Source organism: Geotrypetes seraphini, chromosome 1, assembly GCF_902459505.1.
Source record: "Geotrypetes seraphini chromosome 1, aGeoSer1.1, whole genome shotgun sequence".
Classification (NCBI taxonomy): domain Eukaryota; kingdom Metazoa; phylum Chordata; class Amphibia; order Gymnophiona; family Dermophiidae; genus Geotrypetes; species Geotrypetes seraphini.
The window spans coordinates 132,975,934-132,999,473 of NC_047084.1; the positions used below are offsets into that span (position 1 = coordinate 132,975,934).

Below are 23,540 nucleotides of genomic sequence, written 5' to 3' on the forward strand. Positions count from 1 at the left end.
GTGAAGGTAGTCCTGGCAGTTGTGATTTTGTCTTTAAAGTATTTGGCTAAAAGGGTGGCTGAGGGGGGAGGGGCGCTTTTATGTTTCCTGTTTCTAGTTGCATGATGTCATCTGATTGAATTTTAATTGAGGTCATCTGTTGTCTTATCTCAGTTTGAGTGGCTTAAATCCTGTATCTTTTATCCTGCTCTAGTTTCTGTTTGCCACTGATAACACCTTCTATTATGGTGTAGTAAAGTTCCTTTTAGCATGGGTACCAACCCCGGATGTCTTTTGTCTTCCCTGAGTAGAGGCACTTAACACCTTCTGAAGGCAGATGGCTCAGTCTCTCAGAAACCAAGTCGGAAAAACACTTTGTTTCAAGCAATAATTTTATCTTGGTTCTATAATTACTAGATCCAGCCATATCATGCTACAGCAAGACTCAGTGATGGTGGAGTGGTGGAGACAGAGACTATGTCTGATTTCAAGAAAGCCTGGGATAATCACGTGGGATCTCTTCGAGAGAGAAAGAGAGAATGGTTACTGTGGATGGGCCATTTGGCTTTTATCTGCCATCATGTTTCTATATCCAGAAAGTTCTTTGACATCACAATGCAAGTGTTAAGAGCCTTAGCCAATAGGAAGAGGAGATGCAAATGTTAAGAGCCTTAGCCAATAGGGAGAGGAGGAGATAGTGGATGCTGTGGATGGGCCATTTGGCTTTTATCTGCCATCGTGTTTCTATGACCTCTTTTGGGCGCCTTTCCTTGGAGAAATCTCTGGATGGAAAGGGAAGTTTACCTCTGTCCATCTTAATTGTTTCTCATTCATTTATTTTTCTTTAAGGTCAGTAACCCTGCTTTCCCCTTCAGCGTCACGTCCATGCTGACCTTTTAGGGTCCTTTCCTTAATTGGGGGACTTCACTCTCAAATTCCTTAATCTTACTTTACTTTTACCATTGCAAAACTTTAATGTCCCCGTTTCAGCCTCCACTAGATTCCAGCATTAATAGCATTTCCTCTGCTTTCAAGTTTCAGCCTGTGACAACAAACACAACTAAACAAACCAGCTATCAAATGTCAGAGCCCTTGCCAGGCCTCAAATTGTTCACTTCCTGCTTGAAAGGTTTAGCTCCGCCCACTTTCTAACTCTCTCACCCATAGAGAGGAGATAATAGTTGCTATCAACTTGAAAGATACTCCATTCACAGACTGCAATCTCTCAACCCCCTTTCCTGGAATATCAATACACCTTATTCTCTTGTACATAAATATGTATTTATTTTATTTAAAAAAACAAAACTTATATTCCACTTATACCCAGTGGCGTCTCCCCCTCCTGCCACGTGCACATGCCCCTACCATTCCCCCGTACCTCTATAACATTCGTGGTACGGGCAGCAACCCAAACCTGATGCTTATGTCAGCGTCGGCTCTTCCTGTGATGTCACTTCCTAGGTACGGGTCCAGGAAGTTACATCAGAGGAAGAGCCAACACCGGTATGAGCAGCAGGTTGTGCTCGTGCCACGAACGTTAACGACGTACGAGGGAAGGGGCATGCATACGTGGTAGGGGGGGCGGGGAAGGAGTGGGAAAAGAGAGGAGGAGCCAATCAGGGCACCGAGGCAGGGCCTAAGGCCTCAGAAGCTTCACGGGAGGCACTGGAGGGGCTTTTTTATGTATTCTGCAAAAGGACATTGCCAGCCCGTGGTTTTAAAGGGCAGGAGAGTCGGTAAGAAGTGAAGCGACTGGTCCTCAGTAGTCACTTCACTTCGGATCAGCAAGCCCAATCGGTCTTCCTTCTTCTGTTTAGTGAATCGCTGCCTTCCTACTGTGTATGCCGTTTCCCCTCATTTGCATGCGTGGATTGGATCAAGTCAGAGGTTGATCGGCCAGGAGGTTAGTAAAACTGGTTTTGTGATCGTCGGGACACAATCGGAAGCATTAGTGAATCTAGCCCCAAATACACAAACTCCCCATAAACTAATAAATGACTAACTGGGCGCAGGTATCAATTTACAGTGAAAGAAAAAACCTCAGTCTCAACGGTGAGGAAAAACCACTCTCCCAACCGCACATCAGAGGCATAAAAACCTTTTGCTGTAGGAAAATTAAATAGCAATTCTAGAAAAGAACTTGTGTTTGGAAGAAAGGCAGAGAAGGGAGATATGAAAGAGATAAATGCACAAGAGGAGAGTCTCAACTGAAGCCCTGAAATGAGGGGACATAGGATGAAGGTGAAAGGACATAGAATCGGGGTGGTGGAGATGAAGATTAGAATCACTAAGGGGCAGGAAAGGATGGCAAACTGGTCTTTATCGGCTGATCCACGTTTCTGCCTTACATATGTGAAAGAAGTCCTCCTGTACTTCAAGTTTTAAGTTTATTTAATTCTTGATATCTCGCATATGAAGAGCCTTAAGCAGTTTACAAATTCGGTAGAAATAGCTAAAAAGACAGATACGGGGAAGATCACAATCAGACTAATAAATACATTAAGGAAGGAGGGAGGAAATACCCAGATAAGAGCATAAGAATAGCCTTACTGGGTCAGACCAATGGTCCATCAAGGCCAGTAGCCCGTTTTCACGGTGGCCCCAATCCAGGTCCCTAGTACCTGGCCAAAACCCAAGGAGTAGCAACATTCCATACATAACCTCAAAGAGTAACAAGATTCCGGAACCCCAGAGAGTAACAAGATTCTAGAATCCCAAAGTAGAAACATTCCATACAGAATCTCAAAGAATAGCAAAATTCCAGAATCCCAGAGAGTAACAAGATTCTAGAACCCCAAAGAGTAGCAACATTCCATACAGAATCTCAAAGAATAGCAAGATTCCGGAATCCCAGAGAGTAACAAGATTCTAGAATCCCCAGAGAGTAGCAACATTTCATACAGAATCTCAAAGAAATAGCAAGATTCTGGAATCCCAGAGAGTAACAAGATTCTAGAATCCCCAGAGAGTAGCAACATTCCATACAGAATCTCAAAGAAATAGCAAGATTCTGGAATCCCAGAGAGTAACAAGATTCTAGAATCCCCAGAGAGTAGCAACATTCCATACAGAATCTCAAAGAATAGCAAGATTCCGGAATCCCAGAGAGTAACAAGATTCTAGAATCCCAAAGTAGAAACATTCCATACAGAATCTCAAAGAATAGCAAGATTCCGGAATCCCACAGAGTAACAAGATTCTAGAATCCCAAAGTAGAAACATTCCATACAGAATTTCAAAGAATAGCAAGATTACGGAATCCCAGAGAGTAACAAGATTCTAGAATCCCCAAATGTAGCAACAGTCCATGCTACCGATCCAGGGCAAGCAGTTGTGGAGTAACACAAAGGCTGTGGAGTAACACACAGACCATCTACCGTACTCCAGATGAAATCTTTTTCAGAAATTTTCCTGCCTCACCGTGACCTGATGTCATATTTGTCTCCTTTCTTTCTTTCCAGATGACATGCATGGATAATTCTGGCAGATGTGAACTTGTTAAGGCAATTCAGTTCTTAGCTTTCCCTCTTATTGGTTTGATTCATTAGAAGTGGAGCGGGGACCATGCTAATTCGGAATTTATGGGTGGTTGAGAGAGAAAACTGAACCTGTAAGGTTCTGGGCTTAGGAGTGGGGTGTGATGAGATGGAGGGATGAGGAGGGATTGGCACATTTTACGGACAGAACAGCTGCAATTTACGAGAATCTTGATTTCACGGAACAGCCTCATTTCCACATTAGTGGCTCTAAGCACTCCCGACACCTGTAACGCTTCTTACTTGTTCTCATTCATAAAAATGTATTATGTAGTATAGAAAACGTGTCCAGGAAATTACATCTTTACTAACCCTGCACAAAATGCATGAAAGGACCAGACTATGCTAATGGGGGAAACCACAAAGCCACCCAAATAGTCTATAAATATCTAGAACGCAGTCGATCACAACTCAGAGAAATCTTCCACCCCAAAACAAGAGCATTCAAATTGTGCACAAAATGAAAAGTGTGATTTATTCAGAATAACGCTTTCATTTGAAATAAGAGATATTTAACTGAGCATTTTTGGAAAAGTCTAGGAGGTTTTTATGCCTGTGAGGAGTCCCTGAGTGGCTTGTGAGGACAAACGGTCCCGGGTTGTGCCAAGTTTTGAGCTTATATATGATTTCAATGGGACTTTTCATTTTGAAAGTTCTTGTTTTGGGGTGGAAAATTTCTCTGAAGTGTGGTAAGCACAAAGGGGTAGATTCTGTGTAGGACGTCGGGTCTCAGCAGCCACCTAATCCTGCCAAATCAGCACGATTCTCTAACTGGTGCCCATGTCACAGATGGCGGTTAGAGAATCGCCAAGGGATCCCTTGCCATCAGCTGGTCATAGCAAGGTAATCCCCCTGCCTCAATCTGCTGTGGCAGGAAACTCCCCCGTGAAGTCGGGTGCACTCCTGATCCCTTCCCCCTCCCCCCCCCCCCCCGGTTGAAGTGGCCAGGCACAAGGGATGCCCACTGACTCCTGCCCCTGAACCCCACCTCATTGAAGTGGCTGGGCAGGAGGGATGCCCACTCCCTCCTGCCATCACCCCCTCGGACCCTCTCAGAGTCCCCAATAGCTCTCAAAATGGAACCTCACCGATGCCCTCCCAGGGCTGCAGGCCCCCCGCCCTGCACCCCTAAGCCTACTCCCACCCCAACCCACTCCCGTACCTTATTTCTGAAGGTCCAGCCGGTGTTCTTTTTGTTTGTTGCAATCACAACAAAATAGCCTTACAGCAGGGGAATTTTAAGAAATTTCAGGATGTTTGGGAGCCATTAACAAAATATTGTAAAGAATGAATATTGTTTTTTCTTTTTGAACATGCACGTCCAAGTTGGGGCGGGGGGGGGGGGGGGCTACTTTATGTTTTCTTATGTTTAAAGACAGTTGTTGGGGATTTGGGAGGGAGGGATATTTGATCTGAATGAGACTTTGATGGAATATTAAATGATGTTAAAGTGTAAACTGGTTTTTATTTTATATTGCTTATTGTAAGTTTAAAAACAATGAATAAAGAATTTATTTTAAAAAAAGTCTTTATCTTGATGGAATACCAAGGAAACTATTAATGTGGCCCATCCTGATAATTCGATATCTGATGACTCCAAGATCGCTGATATTTCTTGTTCTATAGTTACATTCATTACTTTTAAAGTTCTCTCCAGGAAATAAATCTTCTGATATTTTCAGTGTGGAAATTAGAAACTCTTTAAAAAAATCTCCCTAGGAGTTTTAAATTTAGGCATAGGAAAATTCAAATACCTGGAATGTGCTGGAATGCCTGGAATGCACTCCCGAGAGAAGTGGTGGAGAGGAAAACTGTGACTGAGTTCAAAGAAGCGTGGGATGAACACAAAGGATCTAGAATCAGAAAATAAGATTAAATATTGAACTAAGGCAGACTTGCACGGTCTGTGTCTGTGTATGGCCGTTTGGTGGAGGATGGGCAGGGGAGGGCTTCAATGGCTGGGAGGGTGTAGATGGGCTGGAGTAAGTCTTAACGGAGATTTCGGCAGTGGGAACCCAAGCACAGTACCGGGTAGAGCTTTGGATTCTTGCCCAGAAATAGCTAAGAAGAAAAATTAAAAAAAAAAAAAAATTTAAATTGAATCAGGTTGGGCAGACTGGATGGACCATTCGGGTCTTTATTTGCCGTCATCTACTATGTTACTATGTTAAATTTAAAGTCCTATTTTGATTTTCCAGGTTTTCAATCTTACGCAGAAGGAAAATTTTATCCACTGCTTGTTGTTAGTTGAAGTCTTTATCTCCACCATGGTTTTCTGAATCTCCCCCATCTTCTTCTTATGATCTTGCATATCAGTCTCAAGTTGTTTAACTTTAGTTGTAACATTAGCCATAAAAGAAATGAAGCCAGTACATACCAATTGTAGGTTTTCTATGGCTCCCCAAAGTGAGTCCAGAGTAACCACTCGCTGAGAGAGTTATTGTTCGGGTATCCACTCTGCTTCCCGGATCCTATCTCCCCTGAGCTCACCACCACTCGCTTGCAGTACTCCTCCATTCGATGTCCCCCCCGGGGTTGCCTCCACACTCGGTTGCCCTCGAGGTTCCTCCTCACGAAGGTCAATCTCCATTTCTGCTCACAGGGGTGGGGGAGGGAAAGGTCCCAACGGGCTCAGCGACATCTCACCATTGTGACAAACCCAGCACCAGCTCTAGTTTTGCCCCTGGTAAGATCCGGTGCAGAAGAGCTGACCAGGTTGATTCTGGCGGTCAACTTGAGGCTGACCCCTCTTGCCCCTACATTCAGAGTAATAGTGGTATTGGACAGAGGCAGGTAGACTGTCAACAGCAGCCGTCAGGCTATAGGGCAGCTAGAGAAGCTACAAGGAATTTAGCTGCACCCAGTAAACCCAGGCAGAGAAAGGCTGCTTTGGAACCAAAGCCCATCCCCCGCTACAGGCTGAAGGGGATTGGCTCTGAGCTGCTTAAGAGCAGACTGATGGAAGCAGTAGGAGGAGAGAGAGGAGCGAGTGACCAGGGTGAGTCACTCCCACAGCCCAAGGCAGGGCAGGAGCCGTGGAGCCAAGCAGCAGAGCCAACAGTTTCAGATTGGCCTATGCAGGAGGTGGAAGAAATCTTCCCTACCTCAGACTTCCAGATCGCTGACTGTGTGGAAGGAATGGAGGTACAAGCTACTGGCCCTATGATAGAGAGCCAGACAGAATGCATGGACAATGAATGAAAGGAAGTGAGTAACTGTGAAGCAATTAGTGTTTTGTTTTCTTTCTTCTTGTGCTTTCATTCTGTGCAAGAAAAGCCTGAAGAATTTGCTATGTGTTTGGGCTTTATTATGATTTTTGGTTTAAGTACAATACTTACCTGACTACTGGATTTACTTAAAGCCAAGTTTGAGCAAAAGAACCTAAAGGTTGAATATTTAAGTTTGTTTTTGAACTGTGAAAATCCTGCTGTGGCTCCCTTTCTGGGAAGCTAATTAGCTTATCTCCCTCAGCTGTTTGTTTTTGCCTTCCATGAAGAAACGCTGGGCTGTTTGCAAGGCTGTGCTGTGGCTTACTGCCTAATGAGGTATCTATTATTGGTTGCACAAGGGTTTGTTCTGAACGTTGCCTGACTGCTGAAAGACAGCTGTTTCATGCCTGTAACGAATATTGCTGGGAGAGAATTTAACTTGTGTTTGAACACCATTATAAAGTGCATTTCTGAATCAGAGTACAAGGTCTCAGGCAAAACCACCTGTATGAGATTTCTGTTTTGGTATTTCTTTATTTTTGCAATGAACTTTGTTTTGAATGAAATGCTAAAGTGACTTTGTTTTATGTTGCACCTTTTTGACCACTGGGGTCAGAATAAACACCTTATTTTTTTTTCCTTGGAGCATTTTGTCTGAGTGGTGGTGTTTTATGAGGTCATACTTACCTTTCTCTCCCCAGCCTAGGCTGATATCATTGGGGCTCCTCATATTTGGAGGCCATGGGTGTTTTGTGGGCCCCCTGACACCTCCTGAGGCCCTAAGGAACAAAGGCTGCCTGTGTCTAGGGCTTAGATAGTGGAGGCCACTCATTAGGTTCTCTTCTTTCCCCCATCGCACACTCTTTCACTGACACACTCATACACTCTAGGGCAGGGGTGCCCACACTTTTTTGACTCACGATTTACTTTTAAAATGACCATGTCAAAATGATCTACCAACAATAAAATTTAAAAAAAACATAATGCACACTGTACGCATAGAATTGTTAATTATCATTCCTATTCCGGGGTTTTTTCAAAGAGGTCAAAGCAGATGACTCTATGCACTGTCACCTCAGTAACAACCATACAAAAATAGACAAATACCCACCCCCTCCCTTTTTACTAAACCACAATAGCAGTTTTTAGCGCAGGGAGCTGCGCTGAATGCCCAGCGCTGCTCTCAACGCTCATAGGCTCCCTGCGCTAAAAACCACTATTGCGGTTTAGTAAAAGGGGACCATATTGTAAAATATAGACAGCAGATATAAATTCAGACACATTTTGATCACTAAATTTAAAATAAAATCATTTTCCTACCTTGTCTGGTGATTTCATGAGTCTCAGGTTGCACTTTCTTCTTCTGACTGTGCATCCAATCTTTCTTCCCTTCTTTCAGCTTGTATGCTTCCTCTCCTCCAGACCTCATTCCTTCCCCCAACTTTTTCTTCCTCTCTCCCTGACCTTTCTTTCTTTCTCTCTTCATGCCCCCTTTCTTTTTTTCTGTTTCTCTTCTTTCCTTCTGTTTCCCTGTCTGCCCCCTTTCTTTCTTTCTCCCTGCCCTTCCCCAAGCCACTGCCGCTGCCATCGGGGAACAGGACCCAAACGCCACCAGTTTCCAAAGCCGACGCTGACGCTGCCCCATGCTCTCCCTGCTTCGGGCCAACCAGCATTCCTCTCCCCGACATCAATTCTGCCGTCGGAGAGGAAGTTCCGCCCAGCCAGGCAGCGATTGGCTGGCCCGAACTTCCTCTCCGACAGCAGAATTGACGTCGGGGAGAGGAAGACTGATCGGCCCGATAGATCGCCAAGGCAAAATGAGTCCTGGATGATCGACTCACTTTGCCTTGGCGAGCTACCGGTCGATCGCGATCGACCTATTGGGCACCCCTGCTCTAGGGGGTCACACTTTCTCTCTCTCTCTCTCATACCCTTTTTCATCCTCTTTCTCTCACTCTCTCTATCTCTCACACACTCTCTAGATGCAACTCTTACACTCTCTCTATTAAACTAGCACTCTCTCAGCCTCTTTCTCACTCTTAACGCAGACTCTTTTTTTTCACTAACTCCTCTCTCCACCACTTAACAACTCTCTTTTCTCTACCACCAAACTCCTCACTACACCCCCCAAAAAATAATTATCATTCCACATATAGGGCTATATATAGACAGACAGGACGTTGGGAATGTCCTCTTATTACCATTGTAATGTTCTGACGTCATCAGAGATGTTTTATAATTAGACGTCCTGCGGAATCGAAATATTAGGACGTCTACATTAGGGATTCCTTTTACAAAGGTGCGTTAGGACCTTAACGGGCGGAATAGCGCACGCTATAGTGTAAAAGGAGTCCTAGATATCTTAGCGGGTTGTATGACCCAAAAGTCTGTGATGTCCAGCAGAGCGGGTTTTAGATGGTAATCTTTCAGACATTATTCTTGGGATGCCATCCAGTTCTGGGCATCCCAATTCGGACTGGGACATCCTATAAAAAATTCCTCTTTTTTTAAAAATATTTTATTTATAACTTCTTACTTTTACAATCAAGCATAATACAACTTGAAAAGAGATCAAATACTTCACGAAATAAAAATCATAATAAGGAAACAATACTATTTAGTTATTTAGTCCACAATAGTAAAGAAAATCAACAGGTAATTACCGTAATCCTTCATGAAATTAACTTACAATATAAGGAAGCGGTAATACCTAAAGCCGGTAAAGCAAGTTACATGTCATTTGTTACGGATACTCCTCTTTCCTTAGATTCAATAAATTCTACCAGCTGTTCAGGTTCAAAAAAAAGAAAATTCTTAGTTTGATAAGTAACAAAACATTTTACTGGAAATTTTAACAAAAATTCTCCTCCCAAGGCCAAGAATTCCTTTCTCCTCCTTTGGGATTTTTGAGACATATCTGGGAATATACAAATTCCCTATCACTTTTCAAAGCTAAGGTAACTAACAGAGTTGTCCTTTCTGTTACAACCTCCCGCGAGCTCTCCCAAAAAGTTTGAAAATGCCTCTTTAAGTGTGATTGACAAGAGATAGGTGCCTATTTTTTTGAGATACTATTTATAGAATTTCCCCCTTAGGGCTTGATTCTATATCTTGCCTAAAATATTCAGTTCTACGCGTGGTTATACCTTTTATGGAGTTGCACTTAGCACGGTTTATGACGCATGTAAATTAGCTAAAACCAGGCCTAAACTCCGGTGCCTAAGTTATGTGCGAATTGGATGTATTCTATAACAATTCAGCTAACTTTTAGGGATGCTCCCAATCCGCCCTGGTCCCTTTTCAAATTTGCGCCCTGCAACTGCACTTTTTTTTTTACCGAATCGTGCTTTCCGAGTTGTGCGTGTAACTTTTAATTAGTTCCAGTATGGGTTATGAGGTGCCACTTGCCAATTGTCAGCGCCAAATAGGTCAATTACGCGTGCAATGTTAGGGGCCATATTTAAAATTTGGGGTTTTATTGCACACTGGGTTGAGAGAATTTGAATTTTGGTGGGAAAATCCGTTAGTCAAAATTTCGAATCTTAAAGATGTTCTCCCCATAAAGCTGGGGGCGCTCCCACCAAAATTAGAATTTCTGACCGGCGGACTTTCCTGCCAAAATTCAAATACACGAGGGAGGTGAGGCGTGGCCTAGTGGAATTGCTGCTGCCTCAGCACCCTGAGGTTATGGAATCCGCTCCCAGTGCTGCTTCTTGTGACCCTGGGCAAGTCACCTAATCCTCCATTGCTCCAGGTACAAAATATCTAACCACAAAAAGGAGGTATAGAAGTCCCATTTCTCAATGGACATTCCTGCATCGATCACCAGAAGCCCCAGCCAACTAGGTTTGAGGACCTCACAGCATACCCTGAAGAAAGTCACATCATGATGGCTGAAACATCAGTTGTACCAACTCAGATCCTGGAAAATTGCAAAAAGCATGATGCCGGTCACAGACATGGGCCCAAGCAACTTCTTCACAAGTTCTCCTCACATGCTGTTCATTTCATTTGGTTTACAGATGAGAATATTTTTACGGTTGAGCCAGCCATAAGCAGCACAACACTGTTTTGTTTGGGAGGGGGCTCAGGGGCTCTGCTCTAGTCCCAGCAGAGACCTTCAAGCATGACCTTTCACCTAGGGTTACCAGATTTTCTGTTTGGAAAATTTGGACCCCCTAGACCCGCCCCCTAGGCTCGCCCAGTGGGAGTCCCGTTGGCTAGAGGGGGGTCCCCGTGGGAGTCCCGTGGGTTAAGGGGGGATTCCTGCAGGACCCCCACGGGATTCCCGCGATCCCGTTCCATTGCTTATTCCTAGCATAAGCAGCATAAAATCTGTTTTACTACTTGGGATCTAGGTAGGTACTTGGGAACTAGGTTGGCCACTGTTGGAAACAGGATACTGGGCTTGATGGACTTTCGGTCTGTCCCAGTATGGCAGCTCTTATGTTCTTATGTGAGCCAAGTATAGGACAGTCAAGCCATTGTGACATCACTGCTGAGGTTGGCTCTTAGGCATTGGTGGAATGAGGCATTATGACATCACAATCTCAGCTCTGGAATGCTGCTGGAATGCTGCTACTCTTTGGGTTCTTGCCAGGTACTTGGGACCTGGGTTTAGCCACTGTTGGAAACAGGATACTGGGCTAGATGGACCTTCGGTCTGTCCCAGTATGGCAGCTCTTATGTTCTTATGTGAGCCAAGTATAGGACAGTCAAGCCATTGTGACATCACTGCTGAGGTTGGCTCTTAGGTATTGGTGGAATGAGGCATTATGACATCACAATCTCAGCTATGGAATGCTGCTACTCTTTGGGTTCCTGCCAGGTACTTGGGACCTGGGTTGGCCACTGTTGGAAACAGGATACTGGGCTTGATGGACCTTCGGTCTGTCCCAGTATGGCAGCTCTTATGTTCTTATGTGAGCCAAGTATAGGACAGTCAAGCCATTGTGACATCACTGCTGAGGTTGGCTCTTAGGCATTTGTGGAATGAGGCATTATGACATCACAATCTCAGCTATGGAATGCTGCTACTCTTTGGGTTCCTGCCAGGTACTTGGGACCTGGGTTGGCCACTGTTGGAAACAGGATACTGGGCTTGATGGACCTTCAGTCTGTCCCAGTATGGCAGCTCTTATGTTCTTATGTGAGCCAAGTATAGGACAGTCAAGCCATTGTGACATCACTGCTGAGGTTGGCTCTTAGGCATTGGTGGAATGAGGCATTATGACATCACAATCTCAGCTCTGGAATGTTGCTACTCTTTGGGTTCCTGCCAGGTACTTGGGGCCTGGGTTGGCCACTGTTGGAAACAGGAAACTGGGCTTGATGGACCTTTGGTCTGTACCAGTATGGTAATTCTTATGTTCTTATGTGTCTTCTGAGGCTATATCTTTCCCTAATTGATTTAATTTTATCAAGTAAAACTGTTTTTTGAATGAGGGGGCTAGTTTTCTGGATTTAAGTAACGAAATCTTTTAACAAACTGTTATGTGTATGTGTTTGTTTGTTTGTTTTAAAATAAAGTTAGAAACACACCAACTTTCAATTATGTGTTCATAATTCTGATAATCCACCAAGATAAATAACATGGAAACAGAAAAATGGAAAACTGACGGCAGATAAAGGCCAAATGGTCCATCCAGTCTGACCCTCCGCAGCACCTACTATTAAATCCTCTTCTTAAGAGATCCCTCATGTCTGTCCCACGCTTTCTTGAATTCAGACACAGTCTTTGTCTTCACCACCACCACCACCACCACCAAGGACTGCATAAGGCGACCAGAAAGGTCTGGATTTGTAGGGAATGTTTTAGAGTTCATTTTACTAAGATCTTCATTATGGTTTCTGTGTTAACTGGACATAAAGTCGAAAATTGACCCATGTGACCTGCCATACACAGAGAATTATCTAACTTTGGATGAATTGGAGCAGCTAATGCTTTCCGAATATTTACGATTTTGTCAAAGCAAAACTCTGCTGGGATATCATTACCTAGGATTAACTGGGAAGGAATTCAGTCCAGGAGCTGGTGTGTGTAATAAATCTTTTAGCACTCTAAATAGTTGTCTAGGAGTTGATGAGATCTTAGACATGAAATAATATCTTGTTAGCAACTCAGTTGCTTTCTTATGAGCCTTCATGAGATTTAGGCATAAATCTTTCTCAGTAGCCAGTGACTACTTTAGATTTTCTGTCGCACTTTTTAAATCAGAAATTTCCCGAGCGGGCTGGGGGTGGGAGTGGGTTTCCCCCCCCCCCCAGAACACACACGATGAAAGTCAACCAGACTTTCTTTCCACTAGTTGATGTCTCTAAGGACCAATCAATGGCTACTTCTATTTCTATTAATGTAATTAGCTCTATTCTCTCTTTTATATAAAGAGAGAGAGATTCCAGATAGGCAAATTAGAATAAAATCAAGCACAAAAGTTAATGATGATTTGACCGTGGAATGAGGGATGTAATTATTATATTCTCTGACTCCGTTTCCCTTTGACAGAAGACCAAAGGATCAATTTTATTGCTCGGTGCCACAAGGGCCTGAGACTATAAACAGAATCTAAATGGGTAGGCCGCACCTATCCCATGCCATTCAAAGTGAGGCACCTAGCGGTGTTTAAGTTAGATGCCACCAGGCATCTGGAACTTAGGTTCTAGTATATTAGGTCAGGGTTTTCAAGGCTTAAAATACCACTGCCTAATTCAGGGGTGTCCAACCTGTGGCCCCGTGAAGTATTTTGTGCGGCCCCGGTTGAAGGCGATGCAGTGTTTTCCTTTGCTGCCCTTGGATGTTTACCGTCTGGCCGGCTCCCTCCTCTGTCTTGCTGCAGCGTATGCGCATTTGTGCGGCTCCAGAAACATTTTTTTCGGCCAATGCGGCCCAGGGAAGCCTAAAGGTTGGACACCCCTGGCCTAATTCATTCCACACCCAAACTGCCCCTAACTACAGTATACCCCCGCAAAGTCGCGGTTCATATTATGCTTCCCCAGTCATTTGCGTTTTCTCCTGTCCGCCTTCTCTGGCCCCTCCCCCCCGATCTGCTCTGTCTGTCCACAACCTGGGACCCCATCGTGTGCATCCACCGGCCGGCACCGCCCGCCTCAGCACTCGCAGCAGCTGCCGCCGTCGCTCCTGCAGCCCTCTCCCGCCTCCGATCCCCGCTCCTAAACCGCATCAAATTATTACGGTTTTTCAAAGTTTGCGGGTGCTCCTGGAACGCAACCCCGCAAACTTCGGGGGTATACTGTACACCCACTTTACAGGTAGGCATGGGACGGCAAGAATAGGCGCCTCGATGTAGGTATCTACATTGCGCCTCCTCAAAAAATAAGTTTTTAAAAATTGTTTTTCCGCATCTATGAGACAAACATGGTTTTTCTTGTTACATAGAACTTTTTGGAGCCCTGTTCGTTTACAAAAGTTAGATACAGTGGAACCTTGGTTTACGAGCATAATTCGTTCCAGAAGCATGCTCGTAAACCAAATTGCTCGTATATCAAAGCAAGTTTCCCCATAGGAAGTAAGGGAAACTGCTTTGATTGGTTCCACCTCCTCCCCCCCCGAAGCTACCAACTCTGCTCCATTCTCTCCCCCCTTGAGGAATCCGACGCTGTTCCAAATCCCCCCCAGCGATCCAGCATCCCCACCCACCCCCGTTTGCATTGTCCCCCCCTCCACCACGATCCTACTTCCCCCCCCCCCGAGCAGTCAATGACATCCTTTACCCGACTTGGCACCAGTGCCGGTGCCCGAAGATCCTCCCTCTTCTGGCGTGGCCTGGGCTGGGCGGTGCGTTGGAGATCCTCCTTCTTCTGGGCTGGGCTGGGCTGGACTGGCATTGAGCATTTGCGCATGCTCAAAGCCTTCTGGTCTCACTCTCTCCGAGATTGAGAGCGAGATCAGAAGACTTTGAGCATGCGCAAATGCTCAAAGCCAGTCCAGCCCAGCCCAGCCCAGACCAGAAGAAGGAGGATCTCCGACACACCGCCCAGCCCAGGCCGCGCCTGAAGAGGGAGGATCTTCGGGCACCGGCACTGGTGCCAAGTCGGGTAAAGGATGTCATTGACTGCTGGGGGGGGGAAGTAGGATCGCGGTGGAGGGGGGGGGGCAACGCGAGTGAGCGAGCGGGAGGGGGGGATGCCGGATCGCTGCGGGGGATGCCGGATCGCGGGGGTGGGGCGCTCGTATAGCGAGGCAAGCTCGGTTTACGAGGCGCCAAGTTTGCGAATGTTTTGCTCGTCTTGCAAAACACTCGCAAACTGGTGCACTCGTAAACCGAGGTACCACTGTAGTTCTAAGTCTAATAGATACTGGCATTGTCATCTTGATATAGTGACACTGGATCATCTGTTGCTCTATTGTCCTTTAATACTCAAGTTCTGGAAGTCGATACGGGGACAGATTAATGGTATACTTGAGGTATCAATCCCTATGACATATGAGGCAGTCATTTGTGGGATGATACTGCATCTGAAGCTCTCATTGGAAATATATAAAGGTTGGCTTTTCCTTATTATGACCGGGATAGCCATACAAGGCTATCAACGGAGAAAGCCCAACTACTGGAATAACAGACTCAATCAACCCTCCTCAATAAGACACAGAAGAACCCATTCACTATTCTATTACCCACCATCCAAAAATGTCAAACGAAAAAAACTTTATGACAACCTAATAGCCTCCAAAGAAGCTAAGTTGGACAAACAACTCACCACTCTGTTATCTTCATCCACAGATTACAAAACCTTCAAGAAAGAAATTAAAACCATACTCTTCAAAAAAAACAACAATCCCAACCCAACATCCAACACTCTATAAACCCTTAGTACTCTCGAATTTTTTCTAATTACCAAACATTATCTAAAACCCATAATTATCCCTTAAAATTTTATCTCATCGTTTATTCTATTACTTCAAAGTTGAAATGTAATTCTTGTTTTAGTTTGGATGTAATCCGCCTTGAACCGCAAGGTAATGGCGGAATAGAAATCACTAATGTAATGTAATGTAATGTAATACAAATGATTACTCGCAATTGGAAGAACTGGGATCGCCTTAACTTTAATTTTTGGTGGGCAAGTTTATGTTTAAGTCATAGATTTGAAAAAATGAAAGCAGATATCCTGGGACATACTAAGAGATTCAAGTTAATTTGGCGCCCTTTGATGTTTTTTTAATAGATTCATTATAGTTGTCTTTTCATTTATTTCTGTTGGTATAATGCACAAACAACCAGGGGGGGCGGGGGTAGTTCTGTCATGGTTTCATTCCCTCGTGAAATATTGATTGGGTGTGTGGGGGATTAATTTAGTATGGATTTTGTTTGATTGTAAATGCATATAGGATTGATATTGTTTGTGTGGATACTGTATTGCATTTTTATTGGCTTTAGAAACTCATTAAAGTTTTTTTTAAAAAATTGTTCTTTAGTAGCGCCGTTTAATTACCAGTGACCATTGAACCAATTAAAAAATTAAGTTAGGCACCTAGATTGGCTTAGCACACCGATTTAGGGGTCTTTTATAGAATGAGGCCCAAAATCAACAATTGCATCTAGGTGTGAAGATGCTCTTCTAGAACGCTGATGTAAATTGACATCTGTGTGACTATATTTAGGGATGTCCAATTATGCTATGTCAAAAGACAGGTATTAATCCACGTGTCGAAATGCAATACTTTAGCGCCTGGCTGGCAGTATTCTGAAAAAAATAAAGTTGTCCCAAAAGCAGCATGAATTGGCACTTGGACGGCCTAATCGCCAGGAAGTCCAAGTGCTGATTTTCAAAACTGTCTTACTGGACGTCTTGAGAGGCGTCCAAACCACTGTGTGTCCAAAACTCAAGAGGGCGCAGACAGGAACCTCCTTTGGTGATAATCGAACCTTTCCCACGTTCTCCTTTTTGGAACTTAGACAACCAGAGCTGGACCTGCTTTAAAAGCATCTAAGTGACAAAAAGGTACCCAGACTGACCAGGTGACCACTAGAGGGACTTCCCCAGTGGTCACTAACCCCCTCCCACACCACAAAAATCTGAAAGAAACAGAAGATACCTGGCATGGGAAAGCCTAGTCGAGCTGCACACAGGTGTCTTAAGTAGCCTAGTGAGAGGGCAAGTGAGCCACAGAAAGGAGGAGCCAGGCCCATAAGCCACTCTAACCACTACATTTATGGTGGAAATATGAGCCCACCAAAACCCTGCCATATTGATGCCACCTGCAGCCATAAAGGATTTGGGAGAAGGAGATATGGGCATAGTAGGTTTTGGGGGAGATTTGGAGGGCTCACCATAAATTATAAGGGGGTTGCGGTAAGATGTACATCTCAAAGGCAAGAATGAAAAAAACCTAAGACAGAGGGAGTAAAATACTTCCACAACTGGACTACTGCAACTCCATCTACATGGGAATCAACACTACTCTGATTCACAAAATGCAACTCATCCAAAACACCGCTGTCAGCCTAATCTTCAACCTGAGAAAATATGACTCGATTACAGACTTCATCAGGCAACTGCACTGGCTACCTATCCAATCACGAATAACCTTCAACGCTGCATGCATCATTCACCGTATACTTTAAGGAAACTCTCATCCAGCTCTTCTCCAAAGCATGGTCTACTTCTCGCAGAACCCTCAGAAGAATACTTCTAAATCTCCCTTTCACAAAAAATCTGCAATACAAACGTGTTTTCCACTTCATGCTCACCTTTCTAAACTTGGAATGACCTTTCTGAAATGATCAGGACGGAACCTAACCACACCAAATTCCATAAGAAACTGAAAACTCATCTATTTGACACCTAATCACTTGTATCCTCTTCTCCTCCTGTATCTTTCTGCCCTCCATTGTCCTCCCTACCCTCTTCTAACCCCTTTCTCTGTAATGTCACCAAGAGCTTGTCTAGGTATGTGCGACGCACAAATGGAAGAAATAGATAAATAAAATCTGTTGAGAGCTTACCTACGATGCCTTTTTTTGGACAGCTTTTTCCTACCATTTTGAATTTGCAATGATGTGGAAGACGTGATACAGAGGGGGTTCGGCTCCTGAAGAAGACAGCGAAACAGGGCTCTGTCGGACAAACTACGGACTTTCCTTTCAACACAGATAAGTCTAGCATTCTTGGACACTTGAATGTTTTCATGGGTTGGATATTATATAATGTGTCATCGTGCTTTCGTGTAAATGGACAGTAATGCGCAGCTAATTGAAAATTGAGGACTTTTCCTATGAGAGGAGGGCGAACAATACATGTAATTTTTCACTTTTTGTTTCGGTTTGGCTTTTGTTGTTCCACATCATCACTAAAATGTAGAGACGTTATGACGTACGGGCAAACTTACTTGGGTTGCAGTGATTGTCCACATACGAGTTGTCAGCCCGGGGGATACTGTTGCAAATTTTCTTTATTTGTTCATTTCAGTTCCCCAGTACTGAAGTCTCTTCCAAAAAATAACCTCCTATGTTAGGTAAAACAAAGTTCTATAATTATTTCACTCTGTATCATCTTCCTCTCGTTGATTTATTTGGTGAGAGGTTTCTCTCTCCCTATACAACTTGCCGACTCTTTTGGTAAGATGTACATCTGACACTCTTTATGTGATGTTCACAGCAGTGCTTTTTAAGGTGCCCTGCTGCTCTCTTGGTCCATTACAATGCTGGCCCCTCCCTCATCAAAATGGACTGGATTTGGACATTTTTGTGGTCAAAATGGCCAAAAACGTTAGACGTCCTAAGATTGGACACCAAATAATATATGATACAACCCGCACATCGATATTTTCAGTAACTGCCCCCCCCCAATTATGGAACTCTACGCAAACTCACCTCCGGGAGGAATCCATGCGAGATCGATTTAAAGCGAATTTAAAGACCTTTTTATTCAAAGACACTTTCGATTTATAGTCTTGAAATACCGTACACCACACAGATGAAATCCTCTTCCTAATGTGCATATCATTCACGTCTCTCTATCCTATCTACCAATGTATTTCTACCCCCCCCCCAACCATTTGTCCGGTAATGTTTGTCCATTATTGTAATCAGTATGTATAACCCAGATTTTATATTTTTATTTTTGTACGCCGCTTAGAAATTTGATAAGCGGGATAGCAAATTTTAATAAACTTGAAACATGAGATGACCAAGATATCCAAAAAGATGTTTTTTTGAAAAAAATCTCCAAAATTTGGACCTCTAGTGGTTTTCAAAATGGACATTTCTCCACCCCTGACTATGAACATCTTGAGGGAAACGTCCGAAGTCAGGCTTAGACGCACTATCGAAAATGGTCCTCTATGTGCATAAATGTTGGTCCTCCCCTGCTCCTCTCTTGTGAAAAGCTCATGAGTCAGATCAATGGTCCATCAAGCCCAGTAGCTCGCTCCCCCGGTGGCCAATCCAGGTCACTAGTACCTGGCCAAAACCCAAGGAGTAGCAACATTCTATACAGAACCTCAAAGAATAGCAAGATTCCGGAATCTCAAAGAGTAACAAGATTCTAGAACCCCAAGGAGTTGCAACATTCCATTCAGGCAATCCGATCCAGGGCAAGCAGTCCAGGGCAGCAGTGAACATAAGAACATAAGAATTGCTGCTGCTGGGTCAAACAAGTGGTCCATCTTGCCCAGCAGTCCACTCACACAGCAGCCCTTAGGGCCAACTTTGTCTTGAATCCCTGGAGGGTGTTTTCCCCTATAACAGACTCCAGAAGAGTGTTCCAATTGTCTACCACTCTCTGGTTTCTCAATAATAGACTATGGACTTTTCCTCCAGGAAATTATCCAAACCTTTTTAAAACCCTGCTAAGCTAACTGATTTCACCACATTCTCCAACAATGAATCCCAGAGCTTAATTACACGTTGCGTGAAGAAATATTTTCTCCAGTTTGTTTATAAATCTACTATTTAGTAGCTTCATCGCATGCCCCCTAGTCCTAGTATTTTTGGAAAGAGTGAACAAGCGATTAACATCTACCCTTCCCATTCCACTCATCTAATATAATAAAATGGTAGGACGCGAATGCGCACTAAAAAAATCGTGTTCCATGATCCCATCGCGGAAACACGAGTGCGCATGCGCGCCTACTACGTCACCACAGCCTGCTCTCCATCTCGCGCCGCTACAGGCCCCACACTCGCAACTCACACATCCGCTGCAGCCTAGCAACTCCGACCACAATCTTCCCCCCTCAACCGCCTAGGAGCTGTGGCGGGGGCTTTCAGAACAGAATATGATTACCATCTTTCTTTAGGCAGCCCCGGTTGTTTACTTGGATTAAATGTGAGCCGGGTGAGGAAGGCCGCCACAGCCAAGCCGCTAGGTAGGGGGACAACAATCGCGCTTATGCTGAAGCCGCCGCCACGACTCCTCTCTCGAACCGCACCAGGATCCAGAGAGGAGCTGCGGCGGGGGCTTGAGCATAAGCGCCATTGTTGTCCCCCTACCTAGCCGCGAGGCTGCGGCGGCCTTCCTCACCCGGCTCACATTTAATCCAAGTAAACAACCGGGGCTGCCTAAAGAAACCGGTGCTTGGCCCGCCAAACAATTCCTGCCGTTGCCGAAATTTGCCCCACCGTTCCTTCCCTTCAGTTCAGCTCCGCCTATGTTAAAAGGAGCTGCTTTGAAATTGGAGCTCTGCCGCCACCGTAACACGTTCCCTCTGCTGCGGTCCCATATGTCAGAGAAGGGGCGGGACCAAGGCAGAGGGGAACGTGCTACGGCAGTGGCAGGCCTCCGATTTCGACGCGGCTCCTTTTAACATTGGTTGATTCACTGCACCTGATGGAGGGAGGGAAGGAAAGGTGGTTGGGCGCTGTTGAGCCCCTCTTTGCCCTCAGACCCTCTCCTAACTGCTCCCTCCTGTCTCAGACCACTGGGGGGAGGTGCCTGGAGGGAGGGAGGGAAGAAGAAAGAAGGGGCCCTGGCAAGCGAGTTATCAAAAGCCAACCATAGCCTGGGACCCCTACATGGTATGAATAATGACCAGACAACAAAAGGTAAGAAAAATAATTTTGTGATTACAATATGTCAGATTTGAAATGTGTTTTGAGGGAGGCTGCCGCCACGGCTTTGGACAGAGGGTTACCATTTTCGTGGGAGCCGGCCTTCGGAGAGGCTTGGGACGCGGGGACAGATGCGGGAGGAGCTGCCACTGCAAAGGGCTTTGGTGGGGGAGCCAGTCAGACCGCGAGTGTGGGGACGTTGTAAGCGCGGATTGGTCAAGGAGCCGCCGCTTCCGAGGCTTTGAAATTGCTCTCCCACCGTCACTCCCTCCCGCCCCGGCTCTGCCTCTGCCCCTGCCCAGGTTCAAAAGCAGGAGAGGCGGTCATCTAGCACCCGTTAATCTAACGGGCTTAAACACTAGTTTATCATATCACCCCTGAGCCGTCTCTTCTCCAAGCTGAAGAGCCCTTGCCACTTTAGCCTTTCTTCATAGGGAAGTCATCCCATCCTTTTTATCATTTTTGTCACCCTTCTCTGTGCCTTTTCTAATTCCGCTATATCTTTTTTGAGATACGGCGACCAGAACTGCACACAGCTTTCGAGATGCGGCCGTACCACAGAGCGATACAAAGGCATTATAACATTTTCATCGTTCTTTTCCATCCCTTTCCTTATAATTCCTAACATTCTATTTGCTTTCTTAGCTGCCCCCACCACACATTGAGCCGGGGGTTTCAACGTAGCCTCAACGATGACACTTGGATCTTTAATAGACATCCTGCTAAGTGTTGCTCAACCAACATTTTCCAGCCATTGTTCAGTCATAGTTCTTTGAGTAATTTGTTCCAGATTTGAGGTTCTAATCCCCAGTCCATGACAATTTATTACTTTTAAGAGAAGGAAATTCCACAAAAAAGGTCGTATTCAGATTTCAAGAATCACTGCGGGACATAACCCCTGAAAGAAAATATCAGTAGTCAGAACAAAGCTTAAATGTATATTGCACTCATATACTTGTAATGTAGGTAACCAATGGACTTCTTTTAAAATCAGGGAGGCTGTGCAATATTGCATAATTGAATGAAAAACCTTTTACTAAGGCGTGCTAGCCGCTATAGCGCACGCTAAATGCTAACGCGTCCATAGGCTAGAAGGGACGTGTTAGCGTTTGGTGCACGCTAAAACAGGTAGCGTGCCTTAGCAAAAGGATCCCTTATTGCTCTGTGAATCAAATTTTAATAATAAATTGGTGAGATTACTGGAATTTGCAAACTCATTTATTTACCGTATTTTCACGCATATAACGTCAGAGAAAGGGCGGGACTGCCGGAAGACGAAGCAGCGCAGACGCAGGGCTCACAGAAGGGCAGGGACCGTCAAGAGGAAGCAGCAGGTAGGAGCTTCTACATGATGAGGGGGGGGGGTCGGGAGGCTGTGGGGGTGCGAGCGGTCCTTCATGGTGGGGGTGCGGGTGCGAGTGCGTGCTAGCGGTCCTTCGGGGTGGGGGTGCGAGCGGTCCTGCGGGGGGGGGGTGAATCGGACGTCGGGGGGGCATCAGGCTTTCAGGGTGGGGACAGGACTTCAAGGGAGAGAGGAGAGTCGGGGCGGGGGAAAGGAGAGTCGGGGTGGCCAGAGGAGAGTCGGGGCGGGCGAAAGGAGAGTCGGGCTGCGACGGGAGAGTCGGGGCAGCATGCGCGGTATAAGGGTGCGCGCGGTATATAAATTTTTTTTTAACATATATGTCGGTTTCCCGCACGCTATACCCGTGTGCGTGTTTTACACGGGTGCACGTTATCTTCATGAAAATACGGTACTTAGATTGCATAAGCTCAAAACGGGTTACAAAAGCGCATTCCCAGTAGATTCCAGTAGACGCATGCACCCAGTTATATTAGACATTCGTGGGACATTGCATAGGACCGAGAAAAAAAGGGGGGGAACACAAAACCACATATACAAATACAAGAAAAACAGGAGTGGAAATGTCCAAATCAGAATGATGTGCACTAAAAAAGTGTCCTCCAATACATCTGATGGTATGAAGATTTTTATTCAATGATACATTCAATGACTCAATAGCTCAATGACTCGACTCGACATGTACATGTTTCGGCCCTCAGGCCTGCCTCAGGAGTCTTAAAAGTCACAAAAGATGGTATTCAAAATAAACTTCAATCCAGAGAGAGTTAACCAGATTAAAAAGAATAGTGTATCACATCTCTGATGGTACGAATACGGTCCACTACCATGGACGTTCCATCACTATAGTGGACCATTTTTGTACCATCGGAGATATGATACACCATTCTTTTTGGTCTGGTTAACTCTCTCTGGATTGCAGTTTATTTTGAATACCATCATTTGTGACTTTTAAGACTCCTGAGGCAGGCCTGAGGGCCGAAACATGTACATGTCGAGTCGAGTCATTGAGCTATTGAGTCATTGAATGTATCATTGAATAAAAATCTTCATACCATCAGATGTATTGGAGGACACTTTTTTAGTGCACATCATTCTGATTTGGACATTTCCACTCCTGTCTTTCTTACATTGCATAGGACCGCCATGGTAGCGTAGGACATGTCAGGATGTCAAAAGATGTTCGTACAAGTCACAGGAGGTGTTTCCGTGCTGATTGCATAGCAGCGTGCATCGAAGAAAGGGAGAATATAGCAAATCCTTTTCAGACTAAGGTCTGCTCAAGGGTAGTAAAGCATTACATTACATAAATTCTTATAACGCAGCTACCTTGTGGTTCAGTGCGGTTAACAGTTAAGAGATACTAACCATATGTAGTATGATCATACTAAATTAATCCAAATATTTACCAAACAAGTGGGTTTTCAATGATTTTCTAAAGACT

The 23,540-nt window shown here is 44.8% G+C and overlaps 1 long non-coding RNA gene across 1 annotated transcript in view; it reads left to right on the forward strand.

Moving 5' to 3' along the window:
* Positions 1–1,579: 1,579 nt before the first annotated feature.
* Positions 1,580–23,540, forward strand: part of LOC117357753 — a 317,346-nt gene continuing 295,385 nt past the window's right edge. The window contains exon 1 of the long non-coding RNA XR_004538854.1: positions 1,580–1,882. This is a non-coding gene — a long non-coding RNA (uncharacterized LOC117357753). The remainder of the gene's footprint in view (positions 1,883–23,540) is intronic.